This window comes from Nuphar pumila, chromosome 15 (genome assembly GCF_984573655.1).
Source record: "Nuphar pumila chromosome 15, dmNupPumi1.hap1.1, whole genome shotgun sequence".
In the NCBI taxonomy this organism is placed as follows: Eukaryota; Viridiplantae; Streptophyta; class Magnoliopsida; order Nymphaeales; family Nymphaeaceae; genus Nuphar; species Nuphar pumila.
In genome coordinates, this window is record NC_143263.1 from 34,689,100 (window position 1) to 34,700,080 (window position 10,981).

Here is a 10,981-nt window from a genome sequence, read left to right on the forward strand (position 1 = left end):
TATCCGCTGATGCAGGCGGATGCTGACAACATTGGTCAGGACTGCAAGGTTCGGGAAGGCAACAGAGAAGTTTGAACTGACCAATAAATTTTTTTGGGTAATTTTACATGAAGACACCTGATGAATGGTGGATATATGTTTAGCTGCCTCAGTTTTTAATATTTAAGATAATGCTTTTTACAAAAAAAATAAAAAAAAATGCTCGACCGCATAAGTTGCTTTTACCTTCTAATTAAATTACGTACTAATTTGCCTTTAAGCTTAAGAACCATAATTTCTTTTGTATTCTATGGGTAGCTGAATGATTATCTCCATCAAAGTCATATATGAAGAGTTCATAAGTGATGTTTCCACCTAAAATATATGCCATAATTTGATTCAACCAATCACTATGCATTGCAATAAGGGACACATAAAGAGGGCCGTTTTCATATAATTAAAAAGTCTGTTTTTTTTCTTTTTTCACCCAAATTAAACATACCCATTGGGGGTGTCAACGGCTCTAGTTTACCCGGACCAAATTAACCATATAGGGTGCGGGTATGGTGACAAATAAGAAGACCCAATTAACACATGGGTCCAGACCCAAAGGTCCAATTAATACATGGTTTATGAAATTTTATACCAGACCCGGACCCAACCCAAGTTCCGATTAAGACCTATCATTTTTCAATGTAAAAATGATAAAAAAATATTATTTTACTAGCTATGGTCCGAGTCTGGATCATGTAGATCTTATAGGAACAGGATATATGGTTTCTTCTTATAGTAGACTCAATTAGACCCAGGTTCAGACCTGATACCATACTTGAAAATCTGGTAGAAGTCTGGTTCTACCTGGGTCTGAACCAAACCCACGTTGACACCCCTGATACCCACTGAAAACCTGTTGGCCCGCATGGGGCCCATGTTTTACGGAGAGGTGAAGTTTGTATGAAAGCCCTTTCCCAGGGCCCCACATGAGGGATCGCATTTTCCTGCTGGAAACCAGGGGAGGGCCAGTAATGCTGTAAAAGAAATTGGGAACAATTTTATTTGGAGCCAATCTTTCGCCCTTAATTCCAAAAAACAAAAAAGTGGTTCAAATTTCTAATAGGCATCTGTCTTGTTTCTGTAAACTGCCCAAGAGAGATCTACTAAAAGTTAAATCTCCGTTTAGATGAACTAAATGATCACAATGCTTTCAAATGAATAAACTTTTTACCCACATATTTTCTAAGGGAAAATAAGTATGTTAACTTACCAATTGGAGCTCTGCTTGTCTGGCAGGAGCAGTTAGTGCACGTCACATTGTGTTGGGATGTTGCAAGTTCAAACCTCAAATGGTATGGCTAAATGTATAACTGGTAGGGGTCTGCCTAACCCTAGCTTTCTCTGTCAAAAAAAGAAAGTATTTTTTCAACTTCAAAAGACAATATAAAGAACTCAAAAGAATCATGTTTCCCAATATGTTGGTTAACCTGAGGTTTCTAATTGGTTAATAAATTTTTTTATTAAAATTATCTTGAAAACTTTTTAGTTTTTTTAGTGATAATAGGAGGGAATAACCCCATCACCAACCGCACATTGTCTAGCATTCTGTTGGTAAAACCCTTTAAGTTCCCTTTACTCACAGGAAGTACACTCAGCTTTGACCTTGCGGCAAAGGACGTCAGTGTGATGTCCCGTCAACTTGGTGGCATTCATAAGTCGCACGAGCGAAGCCTTGACCAACTGAATGTACCAAATATTCATGAATTATAAGGGTCTTATTGAAAACTTAAATGGATACAATCATTCATTTTTGCATACTCTGGGTGACCAGAAGATGAGCTCCATCCAAGCGTCCTTTGATTATTCCAAAGTGGTCCACTTATTATATACTCTACCATAACATGAAGAAAAATTAACCATCATCTGACCTCTTTGTGCGTCCGGTAGTCTATTTTGGCCACTTCAAAGGTACGTTCCATCACCTTTTTTTTTAAGGCCAGAACTGTACTATAACATTGACATTATGGCATTGTTTGATGGTGCATTCTACCGGATCCTTGAGAGAAAAAAGGCCAAAAAAAAAAAACAGGCTTTAGGGGGGCAAACATTGAACGTGGCGGACGCATGAAACATCATTTACCTTTTTCATCAAAACATGTTATAATTGTTTTACCCCTGCCCTATTACGCAAAAATATCAGGAACAGGAGAAACATATTTAACTGTTTCTCGGTGGACGCACTCGACCTCTCTATCTTGTTCAGCGGGTGGACACGAGTGAAGTTCACTATAAGAAAATTGTCAATTAGCGATGGATATTGGCGACAGATTTTTTTTCATCGCAACGTTACGGCAGATTAGCGAGAAAACCTAATCCGTCGCTAGGTCGCAACACACGCGACGGTTAGCGACGAATTTGACGACAAAAGCTTTTTCGTCGCTACGTACATGTAAATTTACGATGGTGTTGTGACGAAATTAAGCCATCGCTAATTTTCCTGTAAATCCCTAATCAGAGCCTTTTTCTCTTTCCTGTTTCGTCTCTCCCGCCCGCCTGACGCACTCCCCGGCCCGCTGCCCGTCGCTCCCCGGTCCGCCGCCCCTCGCCCGCCGCCCGACGTCTCCCAGGTAAATCCCTCTTTTTTTTCGGCAGGGGGTCGCATGCCCTTTTTATTTTTTTCGACAGGGGGTAGTTTGTTTTTTTCGGCAGGGGGGCGACCCCCTGCCGCGTTTTGTTTTTTTCGGCAAGGGGCGACCCCCCTGCCTCGTTGTTTTATTCGGGCAGGGGGTCGCCTCCCTGCTTTTCCAGCAGGGGGTGGGCCCCCTGCCACTTTTTTTTTCCGGCAGGGGGTCGCCCCCCTGCCTCGTTTGTTTTTTCCGGCAGGGGGGGTGACCCCCTACCATGTTTTGTTTTTTTCGGCAGGGGGGCGACCCTCCTGCCTCGTTGTTTTATTCAGGTAGGGGGTCGCCCCCCTGCCACTTTTTTTTCCGGCAAGGGGGGGGGGGGGCGACCCCCTGCCTCATTTTTTATGGTGTAACTTTGATTCCGGAGTTGGAACAATTCTATAACTGAAGTTGTTATGTCTTTTTTTCTTCAACCATCTATGCAGAAATTGAAATTCAGAAGTTGGTTTTGATTTTTGGTGAGTTGTTGATACGAGTGTTTGTGTGGATTAGATGGCTCATTTTTTATTGTTAGTGCATCAATGATGATGCTTTTTTATTGTATAACTTTGATTCACTTGACATCACCATTGAAATACTCATAAAGTATGTTTATACTTTATAGTGATGATTCAGAGTGAAAAAAATGATTATTCCTGTGAATGCCTGAACTGAGTGTTATTGTATGAAGGATCTCTTTTACTCATGAAAATCATTAATTTTTACTTAAAAATTTATTGTTAAAAGTAAATTTAGTGAATAAATTACAAAATCCAGTTTACTGCTCATCCAAACAAGAAAACCAGGTATTCATGATGTTTCGGAGATCAGGTTTTAAACCAGGTTCTCAGGATACCAGATTTTCAGAAAATAATATTTTCTCAGCTTGTCACCAAACAGGGCTTTTTATTTTTTATTTTAGAGATGCTTGATTATTTCTCATTGCTGCTATTATTTTCACTAAATAAATGAAGACTTGTTGCCTATCTAATAGCCTGGTAGGAATTTGGGCATCTGGTAGGAATAAATAAATGATTTGAATGATTTGAATATATTGCAATACTTGATTTGAATTATTTGAATATATTGAAATGTATTGCATTGATGTGAATGATTTGAAACAATTTGAATATATTGCATGACATTTTTTATTTGTTAGAATATGGTTCATGGAGATTACAGTGGTCGTTCATCTAGTAGTAGCCAGGCTCAGCCTTCGTCTTCACGGGCTCCTTTGATAGGTATATCATTTAACTAATTGAATGCTTGATTAGTTGAAATGCGCATTTTGAGAATTTCTAACATATTTTTTTTACAGATGATGTTTCGCCTGTATATGACCCACCTACACCAGTTGATCATACAAGTCAGGAGCCAACACAGGATGCAGAGTCTTCTCAGTCTAGCACAAGAAGACTCATTCGAATAATGTATATCGATAATCGACCGTAAGTATTTCATTTTCACTTATTCCATATCGTATAAATATTGTATATTGATATTTACTGTGTACCAATTCATGTGCAGCACGATGTTTGAGCCACAAGAAGTAGTACGCGATATTAGGAATTCACTACTTCAACATCTACCAGGACCAATCGCTCAATGAAAAGAGTATCCAAAATAGGTGATAGACATATTGTGGTTCTCATTCACGGTATACAATTGTTTGTCATAGTTAATGTGTTTCATATTTAATTTTTTGTTATAGTCATGTCTACTAACTTTCTTAAAATATATATATGCTTCGAATCGCTTCGCGACTACGATGGAGGAACATGATGCAAGAAAGGTGTGACAGAAGGTGGCTGCTAATCGATTTGCAGACATGCTGCACAATATGAAGACTGCAGCAAAAAAAATATATGACGGAATAGATAATCCACTATAGTGGAAGGGACATGACCCTATTACTATCAGGAGAGATTATTGGGAGGGAATGTGCGACAAGTGGGCGAGGGATGCATTTTGAAACCGCTCAGCGAAGACTGCACAAAATCGAGCAAAAATGCTCGAAGCCCATCTACACACAGGTAGATCTAGGACTTTTGGGAGCCACCTGAAGAAAATGATAACTCATCAATATATATATTGTCAATTTTATAAGTATTGTTGCAAACCTATTAACTAAATCTTTTATCATTTCACTTCGTAGGAAGCAGAAAAATGAAGCATTGTGCCATACAAGGATGTGTTTGTTGAAACACATAAACGTAAGACCACGAGAGAGTTCGTATCAGAGAAGGCGAGAACAACAATGATATGTATTTATTGTATTAATAATCATTGTAATATACAAGTTATCATAAGCATTGTAATTCTTAATTATTAATGCATACTGTAAACATTATTTTGTAGGAGGCATATGAGCAACAGATGGTAGAGCGATATGGTGATGACTCTACTCAGCATCCATCATTTGATCCTGCAGAATGGGTGACTACAGCAGGTGAACCCAAAAAGGGTCGTGTGTTCAAGTTTGGGAGTAATATGAACACCTCACCAGTTGTTGCTTCCTCCAGTCACGGCTCACAGACTTCTCCCGTCAACATCAGCTCCAAGTATCCTATTTTTTCTAGTGATGATGTACGCCAGATCGTTAAGGACACAATGTGTGACTACTTCCATGAAACAATTGCCGACGTTCTCCGAGATGAGTTCAACAGTTTTTTGCAGAACATGGAAACTTTGATTGCAGGTGCCTCTCAAGTATGAAAGTTTCATGTGATATATTGCATGTCGTTAGATTTCATATAACTTTGATTGCCTTAACTTAGGTGCATTGGATATAATTTATTTCAGTATATTTTGTTTATCAATACTGAACTTTTATATAATATTTCAGTATAATATTTTTACTGCCTTTGAACACATATGAGCACGATAGAATCATATATACAGTTTTTTACTGCCTTAGAATACATATGAGCATGATAGAATCACATATACAGTTTTTGACTGCCTTAAATCACATATGAGCATGGTAGAATCACATATACAGTTTTTTGACCGCCTTAGAGCACATATGAGCACGATAAAATCACATATACAGTTTTTTGCATACCTTAGAACACATATGAGCATGGTAGAATCACATATACAGCTTTTTGACTGCCTTAGATCATATATGAACATGGTAGAATCACATATACAGTTTTTTTACTGCCTTAGAACACATATGAGCATGGTAGAATCACATATAGAGTTTTTTTTACTACCTTAGAGCATATATGAGCATGAAATAATCACATATATAGTTTTTTGTCTGCCTTAGAACATATATGAGCATGATAGAATCACATATAAAGCTTTTTGGCTGCCTTAGAGCACATATGAGCATGATAGAATCACATATAGAGTTTTTTTGACCGCCTTACAACACATATGAGCATGATATAATCACATATACATTTTTTTGCCTGCCTTAAAACACATATGAGCATGATAGAATCACATATAAAGTTTTTTTACTGCCTTAGAACACATATGAGCATGCTAAAATCACCTATAGAGTTTTTTCGACTGCCTTAGAACACATATGAGCATGATATAATCACATATATAGTTTTTTGTCTGCCTTAGAACACATATGAGCATGATAGAATCACATAAATATTATTTTTTTGACTGCCTTAGAGCACATATGAGCATGATAGAATCATATATACAGTTGTTTTGACTGCCTTAGAGCACATATAAGCATGATTGAATCACATATGAGTTTTTTTTACTGCTTTAAAAACATATATGAGCATGATAGAATCACATATACAGTTTTTTTACTGCCTTAGAACACATATGAGCATGATTGAATCACATATAAAGTTTTTTTACTGCCTTAGAGCACATATGAGCATGATAGAATCACATATACAGTTTTTTTGACTGCCTTAAAGCACATATGAGCATGATTGAATCACATATAAGTTTTTTTTACTGCCTTAAAAACACATATGAGCATGATATAATCACATATATAGTTTTTTTACTGCCTTAGAACACATATGAGCATGATTGAATCACATATAAAGTTTTTTTACTGCCTTAGAACACATAAGAGCATGGTTGAATCACATATAAGTTTTTTTTACTGCCTTAAGAACACATATGAGCATGATAGAATTACATATACAATTTTTTTATTCTCTTAGAACATATATGAGAATGATAGAATCACATAAACCATTTTTTTACTGCCTTAGAACACATATGAGGACGATAGAATCACATATATAGTATAATTTATTTCAATATATTTTGTTTATCAATACTGACCTTTCTTTTTCTGTGTTGGTTGCTGGCGATAATCCGCATAGTGGAGCTGAAGGGACAGATCAAGACAATGAACAACAGGACGCACAAAATCTTGGCGATGATTAGATTCATGTGTTGAATTTGTTCTACCTTCTTTTTGTTTCAAAAATATAAATGTTGAATTGTAAATAATTAGAACTTGCGAATTTTACGGTGGATCGATTAATTGTTTTAGTTTCCTTTTATATGTATTTTGATGTGTACTTTGTTTTTTATTCACAGAAAATATAAATTGTACAGGAAATATAAACTGTATCACGAGAAATTTTTTCTCGATATTTAATTTTCAAATACTTTTTTTTTATTTTTTCCCTTGTTTGTGACAGATATATCCGTCGCTAATAACTATTAGCGTTGAATGTAACTACGGATTAGCGACGACTATACATCCATCACAAAACCAAAGTCATCGTATAGTAACGACGGCCTTGCGATGGATGTTGGCATTCATTATTCTATCACAACTTAGCGACGAAACTGGCGACAAATACAGTTCATTGCTACTTAGCGACGGAATGGGCGACAAATATATTCCGTCGCGATTTAGGGTCAAAAAATTTGCGATGGAAGATATCCGTCGCTAAGTTGTTTAGCGACGGATTAGCGGCAGATTAGTGCCAGATTTAGGTCGTCGCTAATCCACAGGTTTCTTTTAGTGGTTGGACCAAAAAAATAAAGAAAAGATCAAGGGAGGAGTGCCTGCCATGGAGGTGCTGCTCGAGGGTGCCCTTGGGAAAATTTCTCTACCTCTACCTGGAATTGCTGCTCCGCCTGCCGCGATCTGGTCTCCTTTAGCCTCTTCACTGTGACTTCCTTCCCGTTCGGCAGCCACCCCCTGTAGATGAACTTGAACTTGCCCTCTCCGATCAGGTTCTACGTCGCGAACCCGTCGATCGCATCAACGAGCTCCCGGTAACTGAACATATACCTCTATATCCATGAGGTCATCGAAGACAACACCGTTCTTTCTGACCACAGCACCGTCGGTTTGCCTAAGTAGGTCGGAGAAATGCTTGAATAATCCCTAATCACATAAATGCATCATCATCTTGGCAGCGCTGGTTTCGCCAAGCTCTATTCCTCAACGACCAGAGAAGGATTAATCCGGTGAGTAATACTATGATGCAGGCAATCATAGTTTCGGTGATGGTGGCCTGTGGAAACTTGATAGAACTCGATGAGTTTCTCGGCAAGGCGGGGATTTTGGTGGCCATAGCTGGAGAGTGCTTTCTGAATGGTGAAGCTGGCAGTGGCCACAATTGTAGTCATGGTTGAAATTAGCCAAGTTTTGGTTGTGGGGAGGAGGTTTTTAGGTGGGAGGGGCTTGTGGTAGATTGGGGGCTAGAGAAGGTGCAACTTTTGGGGTGGAATCAAAAGAGAGAGGAGAAGGAGAGGGTAAATTGCAGATGAATGAAATTAAATTGGGTCATACGAACCAAAACAAAGTAATTTGACCCATTATTCATGACTTTAGAAGTTGTTCACACATCGTCATCAAACAATGGATATTTGGAGCATACCATCTAAGTACGGTCCAAACAAACGTTGGACTTGAAACAATTATTATAGAATGAACTGAACCAATGTTTCATTTTGTCTTTTTGTTCATTTCGTTCAACCATGAACAAGCTATCAAACATACTGTATAATTTTAAAAGCTTTGAAATGAGTGACCTCTTTCACTACAAGAAAAATGCGGATTAGCGACGGACGCTCATCCGTCGCAAACATGTTTAGCGACAGATTAGCGATAAAAAGCATCCATCGTATAATCCTAGTCGCTAAAATGCAACAAAATTTATCTGTTGCCAATTTGTCGCTAATTAGTCACTAAATAAGGATTGATTTGGCTTTGCAAAGGAATGTATTCCGTCGCTAAAATTTAACAATGAATACATATCCATCGCTAATGTTTGTCGCCAATTTAGCAAGGGAATTGCGATAGATTAAATTCTATTGCAAAATATCGATTGATTTAAATTGGCGACGGATAATATCCATCGCTAATCCGTCGTAAATGTTAAAAAAAAATATATATTTTTTAAATATGAATATCAAGAAAAAATTATCGTTATACAATTTATATAACCTGTGTATAAAAAATAAAGTACACATAAAAAATACATATACAAAGCAGGTGAAACAAATTTAACACAAGTTATAAGTTAAACAAATTTAACAACACAGTACAGTCCTTGCCAAGTTCTAATTAGTTACAAATACGTGAAACAAATTAAACACATAAATCAAATCATCGTCAAGATTTGAGGCATCATCCTCTTTATTGTCACGATTCGCCCCTCCATCCATGACTCCATCAGCTCCTCTACGCTGATCATCTCCAGCATCTTATAAGAGAACTGAAATGTGAGTATTGATAAACAAAATATAATGAAATAATTTATATGCAATGCACCTAATCTAATGTAATCAAAGTAAATGACTGAATGACACATAGACTAGCAATAAAGTGAAGGAAAATAACAGAATTCAGATATGTGTTCTAAGACTGACAAAAAAATTTATAGTGATTCAATCATGCAGATATGTGCTCTAAGGTTGTCAAAAAAATGTCAGAGTGATTCACGCATGCATATAATGTTTATAAGGTTGTCAAATAAATGTGTTATGTATCACAATCATGCATATATGTGTTATAAGGCAGTCAAAAACTTTCATAGTGATGAAATCATGCTTATGTGTGTTCTAAGGTTGTCAAAAAACTTTCATAGTGATTCAATCAAGCATATATGTATTCTAAGGCAGTAAAAAAATTCATAGTGATTCAATCATGCACATATGTGTTCTAAGGCAGTAAAACAATTTTATAGTGATGAAATCATGCTTATATGTGTTCTAAGGTTATAAAAAAACTTTCATAGTGATTCAATCATGCATATATGTGTTCTAAAGTTGTCAAAAAACTTTCATATTGATTCAATCATGCATATATGTGTTATAAGGCAGTCAAAAAACTTTCATATATGCTAATATCATGCTCATATGTGTTCTAAGGTTGTCAAAAAACTTTCATAGTGATTCAATCATGCTCATATGTGTTCTAAGGCAGTCAAAAAACTTTCATAGTTATTCAATCATGCATATATGTGTTTTAAGGTTGTCAAAAAACTCTTATAGTGATTCAATCATGCATATATGTGTTCTAAGGTAGTAAAAAAAGTTTATAGTGATTCAATCATGCATATATGTGTTCTAAGACAGTAAAACAATTTCATATTGATGAAATCATTCTTATATGTGTTCTAAGGTTGTCCAATTTTTTTTATAGTGATTCAATCATGCATATATGTGTTATAAGACAGTAAAAAAACTTTCATAGTGATGAAATCATGCTTATATGTGTTCTAAGGTTGTCAAAAAACTTTCATAGTGATTCAATCATGCATATATGTATTCTAAAGGTGTCAAAAAAATTCATAGTGATTCAATCATACATATATGTATTCAATCCTGCATATACTAGCTTGAAATCTAACGACATAAAATAAATTACATGAATCTTTATATCTGACGGGCACCAGAGCTCATGTTGAATGCAAATGAAGTTCTCCTGTCCCGAAAAAAGTTGCACAACTCATTATGGACAAGGTTGGGAATGACTTCATATAAAAAGTCACGTATTTTGTCCTTAAGACGCTGACAGACACCATCCCAAGACATAGCAGGGTCAATCGGATGGTGAAAGTTGATGCTGGCAGGAGAACTCTGAGCGCCCTGGCTGCAAGAAGCAACAATTGGTGTTGTGTCCATGTTACTCCCAAACTCGAACACACGACCCTTTTTGGGTTCACTGGTTGCAATCACCCATACTGCAGAATCAAAAGGCGGATGCTGAGTGTAGTCATCGCCATATCACTCTACCATCTACTACTCGTATGACTCCTACAAAGTAATGATTATAATATGAATTAATAATTAAGAATTATAATGTTTATGATAATGTAATTCATAGTAACTTGTATATTATAATATTTATTAATACAATAAATACATACTTATGTCGCTCTCAC